We start from the raw sequence: 14,682 nt of genomic DNA, 5'->3' as shown, positions 1-14,682 counted from the left end.
ACCTGTGCCATCTCAGAAGAAGACAAACACCTAGCCTTTTACCAGCAGCTCCACACACGGACAGCAGAGGATGTCCCAGCAATCAATCCGACCTTGGTGAGTGTGACTGAGAGCCCATCACTGAACACCACAGTTGAAAGGCCCATAGACTCTACTGAGCTGTGCCAGGCCCTGAAGGACATGCCACTGTGTAAATCCCTGAGACCAGTCGGTCTCCCACCCTCGTTTTAACAGGCTTTTATCTCGCTCTTTCAAGATCACCTCTCAGCCCTCTTCAACTCCTTCTGCTCCAAGCTTACTTCCACGATGTGTAAGGTAGTGATCGTGCTGCTTCCAAAACCAAACAAGTCTGCAAACTTCTGCCCATCGTTCCATCCCATGGCCTTTTTGAATACAGATGCTAAGTTATACACTAAAATACCCGTCTTGAGGTTGGACCCTCAACTCACCAGGCTGGCCGAAGCCGACCAAGTCGGCTCTGTGAGACAGTGTCAAGCTGTGGACAACATCAGGCGATTATACAGAACACCACAGCAGCGATCCTCTCACTAGATGCCGGGACGGCATTTGACCGAGTTAGAAGAGCCTTCCCTGAGGCAGTCCTGAAGAAAATCCATCTTGGTCCCAAGATGAGAGATACAATCATGGTGGCATATTGCACCCTGTAGGCAGTCATTAGGGTCAACAGCAGGCCCACACAGCCTATAACGTTGTCCAGGGGAACTAGACAGGGCTGCCCCTATCATCCTTTCTCCTTGCCCAAGTAGTTGAACCTTTCACTATTAACATACGGCAATCACCCATGATGAGCGAGGTCACCTTTGGGAGCAGACCTCACAAAATCAACCACTTCGGCAATGATCTTCTACTTACACTAACCAATCCCTCCAACTAACTGCATGCTCTATTGGTGGTCTTTGAGCAATTCAAACATGTCTCAGGTTTCAAAATTAACATAAAGAAATTTCACATAGTCAATCTCTTACGCCTCATTAAGAGCACGCTTCTTAGCCCTCGCGACACTGTAATACTAATCCTAGGCATACAGTCCACTCACTTAGAAGGTATGACATGCCCTTGGTTATATAACTTATATGAGAAGAGCGGCAAAACAATGTATTGCTCTTTTTTGCCCAAAAAAAAGATGACCCTGCAATAACACTATGGTTCAACAGACTTTGCCATGTTGTATCAATGGAACATTTCTCGCACTCACTGAAAAGAAGTTCATCACAACTTAGCGCCCTCTCATCGACTATATTCCCAGACTTGAGTAAATTAGCTTCTCACCACCTCGTTTTCATACTCTACAGCTCTCTAAATAATAACTGGATAGTGCGCAGTGGGAACCTTGTCTCTTGATGGTCAGCAACTACAGAAGAGAGGCTCTTCGGCCTGTGTCGATATCGCGTGCTGTATGGCTTTCTCCTTTCGCCTTCCCTCCAAACCATCCTCTTCACCGCCGACGGCACTCCCACAGAATGCTTTTCCCTTTACCATGGTTTCTTTGTTGAGGGGAATAAGCTGGGAAAGGATGGGCAAGAGCTTCCCCCTTCTTCCTCCTTTGTTTCCCAGAAATGTTCATGTTTCTACTCTCGATTAAAGGGAATGTTGCATCTCTGCACTGTGCAAGGGTAGTTATGTATACAATGTGCCTCAGACTATTTTCACATATCTATTAAAGTATGTTAAATCCTGAGCATGTCCATGTAAATGTAAATGTATGTAAATGTAAATGTATAGGCATTTATATAGCGCACTACTTACCCGTAGGGTCCCAAGGCGCTTCGACCGCTGCGAAACCCTTCCTGGCTTCCCTGAGAGATGGTCCCTTAATGGGTATCTCCAGGGTGAGACCAGGCATCCCCGGCGGTCTGGTGGGGCCGTTAGTGAGGATGAGGCAAGCTAATGCCCAGAGTTGCCGAGTGTGATCGCTGATCAGAGTGGGCACCGAGGCGAGAGAATTATCGAGTCCGCTGACCCTGGTCCAGAAACCTGCCGCGCCGGGAATCGAACCCTGGTCCCGGGCTGTCCTCTGCTCTTGGGTCTGCCGCCTCTAACCAGTGCATCTAAGTTGTCAAATGATACTGCTTGTGACACTTGTACCCCTTACGAAAATTGTAATAAACAGAGTTGAGCAACAAAAGGACTCTAAGACAGTAAGGGCGACTGAGGCAGTACCTGGACCTGGGTCAGAGGTGCCTGACCAGTCAGGGAGACTGGTACCATAGACGGATCCTGGGGCCTTGGAAGCTGCACCGGAGATTACAGGAGAGTTGAACCGTCAGAAGAGCCACCTAACCTCTCAGACTGTGACTGAGAAAGATACCTTCTACTGGAGGTCCTTGGCTCAAACCACCGTTGTAAGTCTCCAAAATCACTAGAGATGGACAGGACCTCCTCGTACAACAGACCTGCAGCACAGCACCATTACATAATAAAGTCCGCCCACTACAAGTCAAGGGGCGTAGATAGTCTTTTGACTTAGCATTTTCATCATTTACAGGATTCCTGGCATTGTTTGCCCAAGTCCTGTGCACATGGGCAGCGAAAGGGACACTGGATGGGATTCTTCTCTACTTCTCCTTCAAGGAAGGTGTTCAGTACCGCACTCAATGTCAAAGATGCGGTGCTTACCTTCTGACTGCCTGCTGGTTATAAAACCCAAATTCTCCTTAAAGATCAGTGCACATTTAGGGCCTGATTCACCAAGGTAAATAGACACACCTATGTTTACTCACAGGTATATATACTACTACACCTAAGGGGCACTGCTCCACATTTTTGGTATTCACCTTTCCAAGTGGAGATTTACATGTCTATACTTTTTTTGCTAGTCAACTATGTGTTAACTTGCATGTTTCCACCCCTTCCAAGGAAAGAATAGAGCCTCCTATGATGGTTTTTATTACCATAAAGTTGCTTCAAGTAACTTAAGGACTGTACTTTATGTTCTGCCTAGGTGACAGGCGTGTGCCACTAGGAATTAGACCTTCAACTTGGAGATGAAGATCTCCCCAAGGGGAAGTATAGGGAGATGTAAAAGGTTTCTTATTAAAAAACATACACTAAAATATTTTACTGTAGACTATAAATGCAAATACATTTTAAATATTTTGGATTAACCTAAAAATAAAATAACATTTTACATAATTTTAACTCTACAAATGAAATGTGCATTAAATAAAAACATAATTATAATAATAATATAAATAATATTAATTTAACAATAGTATGAAAAATACTTACTCTCACTATGATTTGAATTTGAATTTAAAATGATTACACATTAAACCAATTTTAAATTACTTTACTTTTCAAAGTTTAAAAGTTTAATGGATTTTTTAATTAAGTGTATTACTAACTTTAAAAAATTGTTTTAATGATTATATATTTTTTAATCACTCAGAAAATATAAGAATATAAATGTAAGTGTTGAACGAATTTAATTAATTTAATATTAATTTCTATGAGACCTTATTTCAGTATCCTGCCTTTATTGAGATCTACTGGAGTGCGTTGTAGTATCAGTAGTTGATCATATGTTGCACTTGACTTCCTGCAAAGTTGGACTGGAGTATATTAACCCGTTAAGGGCTGTAGTAACTTTGGAAGTGTATTTTGTGAATTGCAATTATCTTGCTCTTTTGTGGATGTTGTGTTTTGTACCAGCATGTGCCTCCCAAAACCATCCTTAAATTTCTCTGACTTACTCCCATTTAGTAGTAAATATTCCACATTCTCACTCACTCCCCTACGTATGCGGAAATCTTGGCACCCATTGCAGAGGGTTTGCAGCCATTATCCTGCATTTTGTATCCCGCGGACTTTCAGGCCGCATACCATTTACCCGCAAGGACATTGACCTCGCATACCATCATGCAGCATTTTTTCAAAACGCATGTGCATTTGTCACGCATGCCTTTACAACGAATTACGTTGTAAAGGCATGTATGGTAAATGCATTTGCGTTTTGAAAACCACGATGACAAGAGAGGTAAGGGGGTTTGGGTTAATTTTTTAGGGGTGGGGGTTGTGCTGGGGTAGTTATTGTGTAGTGTAGTGTTGTGTTAGTGTAGTGTAGAGTTGTGGTCGTTCTTTAGTGTAGGGTCGTGCTGGGGGAAGTGTTATAGGGGTTAGGGTGTTGTAGTGTATGTGTTGTGTAGTGTAGGGTCATGCTGGGGGTAGTGTTTTAGGGTTTAGGGTAGTGTTGTAGTGTTTGTGTAGTGTAGGGTCATGCTGGGGGTAGTGTTTTAGGGTTTAGGGTATTGTTGTAGTGTTTGTGTAGTGTAGGGTTATGCTGGGGGTAGTGTTTTAGGGTTTAGGGTAGTGTTGTAATGTTTGTGTAGCGTAGAGTCATGCTGGGGGTAGTGTTTTAGGGTTTAGGGTTTAGGGTAGTGTTGTAGTGTTTGTGTTCTGTAGTGTAGGGTCATGCACGGGTAGTGTTTTAGGGTTTAGGATAGTGTTGTAGTGTTTGTGTAGTGTAGGGTCATGCTGGGGGTAGTGTTCTAGGGTTTAGGAAAGTGTTGTAGTGTTTGTGTAGTGTAGGGTTATGCTGGGGGTAGTGTTTTAGGGTATAGGGTAGTGTTGTAGTATTTGTGTAGTGTAGGGTCATGCTGGGGGTAGTGTTTTTAGGGTTTTGGGTTGTAGTGTAGGGTCATGCTGGGGGAAGTGTTATAGGGTTTAGGGTAGTGTTGTAGTGTATGGTCATGCAAGGGTAGTGTTTTAGGGTTTAGGGTAGTGTTGTAGTGTTTGTGTAGTGTAGGGTCATGCTGGGGTGTAGTGTTTTAGGGTTTAGGGTAGTGTTGTAGTGTTTGTGTAGTGTAGGGCCATGCTGGGGGTAGTGTTTTAGGGTTTAGGGTAGTGTTGTAGTTTTTGTGTAGTGTAGGGTCATGTAGGGGTAGTGTTTTAGATTTTAGGGTAGTATTGTAGTGTTTGTGTAGTGTAGGGTCATGCTGGGGTGTAGTGTTTTAGGGTTTAGGGTAGTGTTGTAGTGTTTGTGTAGTGTAGGGTCATGCTGGGGTGGAGTGGTTTAGGGTAGTATTGTAGTGTTTGTGTAGGGTCATGCTGGGGGTAGTGTATTAAGGTAGTGTTGTAGTGAATGTGTAGGGAAGTAAAGTGCTTTATGGTAGTGTTGGGGGGTCATGCTGGGTTGTGTAAATGTAAGAAAAGGACTGTGTGTCAAGGGTGGGTGGTGCAGGGGTACTACATTACAGTGTAGTGTAGGGTTGGGTAGGGTACTCTTACTTACCTTAACTACTTTAACAACGAGTATACCTTTAATATGTATGCCTTTTCGTTGTAAAGGCATGCGTGTTAAAGGCATATTTGTTTTAAAAGTATTCGTTCTCTTTATTTGCGGCCTAATAGTACTTGCGGGATCAAATTTGCGGTATGATGGTATGCAGGATGTTTGTCTGCGGTCTGACATCATATATTCATTGCAGAGACCTCCACACAGAAAAGACAGGAGAGTTAGAGTTCTACGGCTGTAGGGATGTGAATAGCATTTTGTAGTATGTGAGCAGTACTACTTTAGTACCATTTTACAAACTACAAAATGCAGTTAGTAAATTCAGACCTTCCTCTGTATACAAGCTAGGCAGGTCTGTATAGAACAATACTGATGGCAGCACGCAGAGTATATTTGAGCACCGGATGACTGGTTCCTAAACATAAGATGCTGAGGTCATGCAGGTCAAAGGTGGCAAATGATGGGCAGCACGACATGCATAGCTTGAGGCTGGGCACATACTGCATAAGCTACCCAATGGAAAAGCAGGAGATGGAGGGAAAGAATAGAAAAGGAAGATCATAAACATCCAATCCAAGGAATCATAGCGAGGACCCATATAGGAAATTTGCTGAGTGCGAGAGAAGCCCTTCTAATCAACAGTGTTTGGTGATAAGGGGGAGCTGGTGAGGGTGAATGTGAGCAATAGATTCTCAATTTGGACTGTATTAACAACAACCACAGATGAAGTGTCCAGTCTTGCCACTAAGGCGCAGATGACAAGCTCCTGGTTAAGCACCTGTTCGTACAGGGATCGCAATTATAAGTGGTGCAATGTTTATCGCTACTTGGTGCAACAAAGATAACAACCCAGGTTACATTTCAACGGTATAAACCTGCAGTAACTTTGACCCAAACCAAAATGGACCAATTCACTACCTCCGACCGGGACCCGGGTGGAGGGGCTCTGGCTGCACCTGGAGCCGCCGGGGGGAACATCTCCACCATTCTACAGGCAATAAGTACATCGCAGGCCTCAGGACCTGCGCAATGCCACAGCGCGCATCCCGGAGGCAGAATCCCGTATCTCCATGGTGGAGGATGATGTGGATACCTGATGTGGAATCCCAGGTGGCCCGTCTCCAGACGCAGGCCTCGGTGCTAGATCGCAGGGCCGAAGATGCCAAAGACAGGACGCGAAGAAACAATCTGCGCCTCCTGGGATTTCCGGAGGGAGTGGAGAAGGGGCACACCAACACTTTCATCGAGACCTGGGTCCGCTCCTGAATGCCCAAAGAGAAACTTTCCCCCTGGTTTGCGGTGTTGCGAGCCCACCGTTCTCTCGCTCCCAAGCCTCCACCCAGAGCTCCTGCTCATCCTATTATCCTCAGAATCTTCAACTTCCGGGAGAAGGACGCTATTCTGGGAGCGGCAAGGGAACTGGGGCCGCTGCAGTTCCTGAACTCCAGAATCATGGTCTTTCCGGACTACTCCAGGGAGGTCCAGACTCAGTGCCAATCCTACGACGAAGTCAAACAAAAAATCAGGGCAATGGGTCTCCGTTATGGTCTACTCTTCCCGGCCCGTCTCAAGGTGATCTTCCAAGACAAGACCTTCTTCTTCCACACCTCTCAGGCGGCATGGACCTGACAGTTTGTTGTTTTTAGCCGTGTCCTGTACCCATTGGTAGCCAAGCGTTCCTTGATGCTTCCGCTGACAACAGGCAGATCACTGCACCACACGCCTTCACTTCAACCGAATTTAGCACACAGCTGTTCTCCGCACTGCCCACCGCCACACTCCTGACATTCAATTTCTCCAGGAAATGCACCTCTTGGGCTCACAATGCAATTTCCTAGCCTTCTATGGGTTTGACAGGGTCTGGCACTCTGGTTTCGCGCGGGGCTCCCGTGGGGTTGCCATTCTACTCAGGAAGGGGCTTCCCTTCACCCTGGCTAGAGCCGAGACTGATGCGCAGGGCACATATGTGGCTGTGTCGGGGATGATTGAAGGACACCCTCTGAACCCTCAGTGCACTTACGTTCCCCCCGCACTCTTGGCCTCCACCCTCCATCGCCTCACGCTGGTGATCTCCTCCCTTTCGCAGGGCCTAACTGTTGTTGGGGGGGATTTTAACACCATCCTGCAGCCTTCACGTGATGCGACGGGCATCCCGTCGGCACAACGTCGTACTTCTGCAGGGAGTCTGTCTGGTTGGTCATTGGCCCTGGTCCTTTGTGACGTCTAGAGGGTATGGAACCCCCGCAAAGAACAATATACCCACACCTCAATGGCCTATCATACCCGCTCCCGTATAGACTTAATCCTGATGCCTGCAAAGGATTGCCAATTGGTGTCTGGGGCTGCGATATTGCCCAGGGGGATCTCGGATCACTCCCCCGTCTCCCTTCGCATCGGTACTTCCACTATCGGCTCTCGGACGACTGGGCGGCTGAACGCATGGTTCCTACAGGACTCTGCGCTGGTGGAATCTCTTGAGCAGGAACTGCGTCACTACTTCTCAACTAATGCGGGCTCTGTTCCCTCACCGGGGACGTTGTGGGAGGCCGGCAAGGCGCTCGTTCGGGCAGTGGCCAGAGGGCTGGTCCACGCGAAACGTGTGGAGCGGGCCGCCCAGCTAGCGCAGCTGGAAGCTCAGGCTGCTCAGTTGGAGAGAGTCCAGCTGACCACCGGCAGCAATGACTCCTCTCGACAACTTGCAATGGTCCGCGACGAGATTCATCGGATCTTGTTAGAGTCTGAAAGAATGTTCTGGTGCTATTCGGTGGCACGTATTTATGGGTGGGGCGATAAAAATTGCAAACTCCTTTACAATCTAGTGTCCTACTCCAAAGTTACCCGCATTGTTCCTGAGATTCGGACGGAGTCCGGGATCCACCAGGTGACGTCCACTGCCATCGCAAAAACCTTCGCCGGCTACTATGCGTCCTTATATGATGCTCGTCCTCCGTGTACTCCCCTTGTTTTCGCTTCGTAATGCATCAAAGATTTAAATAACAATACAATTTGTAACATTTCATATTTCACAAGGTTTCCTAACAACCCCAACTCACCCTCTCAGCAGTCATCCAACATCATCCTTTCTCCTCACTTTCACACAACTAAACACACGAAACACAGTTCATATAACATCATTATGATCAATAGACAAAGTAAAGCATTTAGGGACTCAGAGGGGACTTCTCGGCACAAGGCCGGAGACCCAGATCAAATTCAAGGATCCGAAGAAACAACGCGTTGGGAGTGTTTGATGGCTCCAGGGCAGATAAACGTTTCCTGGGGACAGCTGTGGCGGTGGCGAAAAGAGATATAGCTGCGCTTTGGTCTCAGGCCGAGGCGCCCACCGGGCGGAAATGGTGGAGGGGGGTGGATTGGTGTGGAGTGCAGTTTTTGTGTTTAAAAAATCAATAGAGTTGATTATCAAAAAAAAAAAACCTGCAGTAATTTAACCGCATGCGCGCTAGCGGGTTTTCCCGCTGTGCTCTGAAATTTGAAAATCGCGGCTTTTGTGACAAAGCCAGCTCGTCAGCCGCGTAGCGCAGGTAACGCCCATGACGAGCTGGCTTTGTCACCAGCATCGAAGGGGTTCACTGTTGATAAATGTCTTATAAATACCGAGATATGCAGATTTTGGTGGGGTAAACACCAAAATTCACATGTTGTGCCCAATTTGAAAACAAATGTGGGAATAGATGATATTTTTGCACCTGCTATATTCTGAGCTCATCAGTGTTGGATTTTATCAGACGCAGTAATTTATCAGACTAGGTAATTAACGCCTCCTACACTGGTACACTTGGAATCATGCCCTAATTGGCAAGAATACCCACAGTTTCAAAACAGGAAAGAGCAAAGACAGAAGATTAAAGGGTTTACTCAACCAGTACCAAGCTTAATGCAGCCATGAGGAATCAGATGCACTGTTGCTTTTTTAGGAATCAGTCACCCAGAGCACGTATGCAGCTTCAATCTGATAACACGTTTCAGCCGATCCTCCCTAAAACCTATTCCAAGCAGTATGAAGAAACTGAAAGCAGACACTATCTGGTGAAATGGCGTCAGAAGAGAAGCTGGCAAGTATGAGCAAAGGCCTAACGCGCGGGAGAAATCTTTGATCGAAATGATCACTGACACTTCCCCACCCCAGATATAAAAGAACAAAATGGGGTGGCAGGAGTTTCACCTCAGGAGCCGCAAAACTCTAGAATCTCCTGCCTCCTAATATTAGAGCTGCTTCCTCACTGCTGTCTTTAGAAAGCTTCTGAAGACCTGAAGGAAGGAAGGCCATCGCTGAATGGATGAGGAACCGTCGCCTGAAGCTGAACTCGGACAAGACGGAAGTCGTCATCCTCGGATCCACCCCTCGGCCTGGGATGAATCCTGGTGGCCGACCGCACTGGGAACCGCTCCATCACCCACCGACCACGCACGCATCCTAGGGGTCATCCTCAACTCCACCCTCTCCATTTCTAAACAGGTCAATGCCGTCTCCTCCTCCTGCTTCAACACCCACCGCATGCTCCGCAGGATGTACAAGTGGATCCCCACTGAAACGAGAAGAACGGTCACCCAGGCCCTCGTCAGCAGCAGGTTGGAGTACAGAAATGCCCTCTACGCAGGAGCCTCTGCCAAACTCCTGAGACGGCTCCAATGCATCCAGAACGCCTCTGCACGCCTGATCCTTGACATCCCTCGCCGCAGCCACACCACGGCCCACCTGAGAGACCTGCACTGGCTCCGGGTCTACAAGAGGATAACCTTAAAGCTCCTCAGCCACGCACAAGGCACTCCATAACACCGGACCAATGTACTTCAACAGATGACGCAGCTTCTACACCCCCACCCGCCAGCTTCGCTCCGCCGACCTCGCCCTCGCCACAGTCCCCCGCTTCCGAAGAGCGACCTCCGGTGGCAGATCATTCTCCCACCTTGCCGCCAAGACCTGGAACACCCTCCCCATCCACCTACGGCAGACCCAAGACCTGCTGACCTTCAGAAAACTCCTCAAGACCTGGCTTTTCGAGCAGTAGCAGCATTCCCCATCCCAGTACCTTGAGACCCTCACATGTGAGTAGTGCGCTTTACAAATTATATGATTTATTGATTGATTGATTGACTCTTCAACACTTAATCCATTCCTGTTCTGTCCATGCTAAGCTAGCACCAAGACACGTCTGGGTATACATGGGCTCTATAAATTTTATACCATAATATGAAGCCTGGCTGTCATCCATATAAATGAGCCACATGTAAAAGTAACAAAAAATGTCAAGCCCCACAGTCAGAACTCTGACAGGTCATAGAGACTGAGGTTCCAAAAATACACAGCGTATATTGAAACAGCAACAGAGACTAGATAGCAGCATACTGGAACACAGGAGTATGCGAAGAGCAGACGATGTACGCAGGGGTACTTAGGAAATGAAATTGTTTAATTTTTTTATATGACCTCTGTATCCTGTCCGGAGTCTATCTGATCAATTGCTGCATCTGTTTCTGTCCTCCTCGTATTCCACTGGCTATCTCTCTGTACTGTGGTGTGACTGCCGCCAAATGGCTACTAAGAAACGTTGAAGCATATAGGAGCAAGTGTAAGAACGCCGTGCATCACAGAACACACCGATGGTGCGTCCTCTGTCTGCTCTGTCTTGCTAGAAACACCTACTCCTTAACATTTACTCAACATCCATATTGCACAACTTCTGGCACCCTAAGGTTGTATTGTAGGTTATGTGCTTACCGCACCCTATAAGCGAAATACCTGTAGCTGATGACGGGGTTGACAGGGCTCTTTATCTTCGATATAAAACATTCCTGTTCAGACGCCGATCCAACCCTGGCAGATAATCCTAACATGATGCACATAAAGATGAAAAGTTCCCACCTGGATCACAAATTTTTGATCCTGGATCCTCTTACTGGTCATTATGACCACATTAAGGGTATTGGACTCGCACTCCACCAGGTCATTCATAAAGTTGTGCTTAACTCCTTGGCAGGTGGGGTAATTCCCCCACGGTGCGCGGGGTTGAGAAAGGGGGGTGGGGGGGTCCGCAGCCCAGCTGTGCTCATGACGAGCTAAGCTCATCATGACTCACAGTGGAGCTATGCTCATGACGAGCTGAGCTCGTCACAGACCCACCCACTCATTAATTCTCCCGCACAGGTGGGGAATTAGCCGCGTGTGGGCGGGCCTCGGCCGTTATGACGAGCTCAGCTCGTCATGAGCACAGCTCCACTGTGACTCATGACGAGCTGAGCTCGTCATGATCATGGAAGGGGTTAAGGAATTCATGGATTTCAAGAAGACTATTGTTACTATCACAAAATACATCTTTTTCAAGGATTTGATGCTTAGTCGTGGTACACTTAGGGTCGCTTTCATTCTAATGCCTTTTTTCTCATAACAGTGCATTTGTCTCAGGAATGCATTGCCTAGAAAACTGTTAGAAGAGTGCACATTTTCTTATGGACGTCATGCAGCACTATCACCAACGCTTCACAGACCTCTTCAGCATACACCACATGAAAGGCTTTCAGACTATAACCTGCTGAGTGATATAATGGAAAGGCACATTCCGTTAACATTGGCTATTACTGTAGATAAACTCAGTGCTTCCTCATTTTCTTTGATCTCAAAAACCTTTGGCAATGTTCTTGTTGTAATGGCTGCGCCATTACACATGGCTGCGTGACTAACTCTTTGATGCAAGGACCATATCCCTGAATCTCAAATTCCTTCCTTTTAAATATACACTACCAACTCAATCCTGCAGGTGACCTAAGTCAAAGTTCAGAATCTGTTTCTTATTGAGGGGATAGAGGTTTTAGCCATGGGTCCAACTACTGTACTAGAGGGCACTCTTTGACATGATGCCTTCCCATATATTCCTGTACCTCAGAAACCTACCAGTATCACAACTGATCCTGTTGCCATTAAATCAGATGAAGAACTAATTAATCAGTGCAATAAAACATTTATTGGACCACAGTACCAAAATCCCAGTTTTTTGGAGGAAGTAGGGTACATGCATTACTTTTTTTCTCCAGAAACCAACTGAGGAACTGTGAACTGAAACGAGTATAAAGTGTGTGTAAATAGTATATGAACAATCTCATAAAGTATGGGAATGGTCATGTGATGATGATGCATGAGGAGGGTTCAGAGGCCCAGATCTCTCTGGCATCACACATTCTCCCCAGGCCTGATGCATCAAGCATCAACCTTTGCTCCCTGCTCTTTACAGATCCCAGTAGAAGAAACAGTAGAGTATTGCTTTGGGCCAGCACGCTGACTGCAATTAAAGCTCTTCCCATGGCTTCTCCCTCTCCTCATTGGGTGTATGCAAGGAGGTGCTAATGGCATCCTTGTCACAAGAGAGCAGCCCATCTTCCTGGTCACAGGTGAGTGGTTTTGCGGCTTCAAACTCTAACATGTACCTGGTCCTAAACTTGCTGCCATGGTGTTGACAAATCCCCCACAAAGAGAGGCACAGTGAAATACCGTTTTTTTAAAACAATGTTATATTAACAAATTTAGATTACATCAGAGCAAAACAAGTAGATATCACATAAAGAACACCCCAGTTTGCAGCACTTCATAGCCCAAGCAAGGTGACGCAAGATAAAAAAGCAATTGTACATTACAAATTAAAATGAAACAACAATAACTCAGACTATGAGCGGCCACAGAGCTAATTTCTATGCTATGTTTCAGAACTCACTTACTGCCCCACGAGTAAAGTTATAGCAAACCAGAAGGAATTGGGGGAGAGGGAGTCGAACATAACACATGCTCCTGCATCACAATGCTATTGCATACAGCACAGTTTGCAGTGATGTTTTGACAGGATCCCTTTAACTGGTTAAGATGGCTTCCCCACCTCATCATTTGCTGGCCCTCAGCCCCTTCTGGTGCTCCTCCACAGCCAGCCACTGTCTACCTACACACCTACCATAACATAGTATTAACTGTCGATCTCTCTCGAAACACAAGAGAGATATTTTTGACCTTCTGGAGACAGCTAGCCCAGCTGCCATGTTTGTCACTGAAACTTGGTTAAATGATAGCTCTGGCCCTGACATCGCCATGGCTCTCCCCAATGATTACACCTATGTGGGGCGGAACCGAGTTCTTAAAGAGGGCGGGGGAATTGCCATTATTTTCAAGAGAGAATTCTCTTGCAAATGGGAAGACCTCGATTTTCCAAACTGTGAAGCTGGTTTGTTTAAACTTACTCTCTCTCCTCATTTTACTTTAACCGGTACCCTGATCTATCGCCCACCGGGCTCTGCTAGTAGTTGGGCTTCCTCCCTTCCTGAACTTATTGCCCCGTTTTTAGCACAATCAACTAATTTTATTGTCGTTGGTGACCTAAACATCCATTTTAACTCTGTTTCGTGTGCCATCTCTAAATGCCTCTTACAGGATCTTGCAGCCTTAGATCTACACCTTCATAATTCCGACCCTACCCATAAGGCCGGTAATCTTCTAGACCCCATCATCTCTAACCGTACTGGCATTTCCTATCAATCTTCAACTCCGGTCACCTGGTCGGACCATTTTATTGTTAACTTTTCAATTAAAATGACTGTGGCTAATTCCTCTAATCCTGTTCTCCCTCACAAAGCCAGTAGGAACTGGAAACGTCTAGACGTAGACAAATTAAACTCTTTTCTTGCCAATTCAAAACCTACGTTTTCCAGTATGACTATTAAAGAGCTACCTGCTGTCAGATTGTGGTTGACAACAGCTTTGGATTCCTGTCTTCCAACTCAAAGGAATAAATCACAAATTCATCACCCACCGGCACCTTGGTTTAATGACTCCCTAAAAATCCAACTGTAAAAAACTGGAACGCATATGGCGTTCCAATTACAACCCAGATCACAAAGCAAAATATAAGACTGCCCTTAAAGCTTATCACTCGGCTTGTGATATCGCCAGAGCCAATTTTGCTAATAGCACTATACTTACGGCTCATAATAGACCCAAGGCCCTGTTTAAAATAGTCAAAGAGCTGTCAGGTGCGTCCTCTGTACCCAAGGACCCCTGTCTGGACACTGCCCAGTGTAATGCTTTAGCCATTTTCTTTCTTGAGAAAATTGATAGGATTTATGATATTTTTAATTCTACTCCCGCTGCTTCCACTCACTCTGATCAAGTCTTACGCAACTCCCTCCCTGCTACCATCCCCTGCTCTACGCCTGCTACTCCCCCACTCCATGTTTGGGATCCTAATTCCCCAGCGCTTCTAAAAAAGTATCTCCAAGACATCAAATCTGGTTCCCCCCTTGACCCAATGCCCCCTCAAGTTCTGAGTCCCTTGGACCCAGCCCTACTCCACATTATTTTAGAGGTCTTGAACGCTTCACTAACTGAAGCGATTGTTCCAAATGAATGGAAGCACGCAATGGTGGTCCCATTA

At 46.4% G+C, this 14,682-nt stretch overlaps 1 protein-coding gene across 2 annotated transcripts in view; it reads right to left on the bottom strand.

Moving 5' to 3' along the window:
* Positions 1 to 14,682, bottom strand: part of LOC147669008 (NADH-cytochrome b5 reductase-like) — a 192,184-nt gene that overhangs the window by 14,278 nt on the left and 163,224 nt on the right. The gene's annotated exons all lie outside the window — the stretch shown is intronic.

This window comes from Lissotriton vulgaris, unplaced genomic scaffold (genome assembly GCF_964263255.1).
Source record: "Lissotriton vulgaris unplaced genomic scaffold, aLisVul1.2 SCAFFOLD_1504, whole genome shotgun sequence".
Lineage (NCBI taxonomy): Eukaryota > Metazoa > Chordata > Amphibia > Caudata > Salamandridae > Lissotriton > Lissotriton vulgaris.
This window is presented reverse-complemented; position numbering and strand designations above follow the sequence as displayed.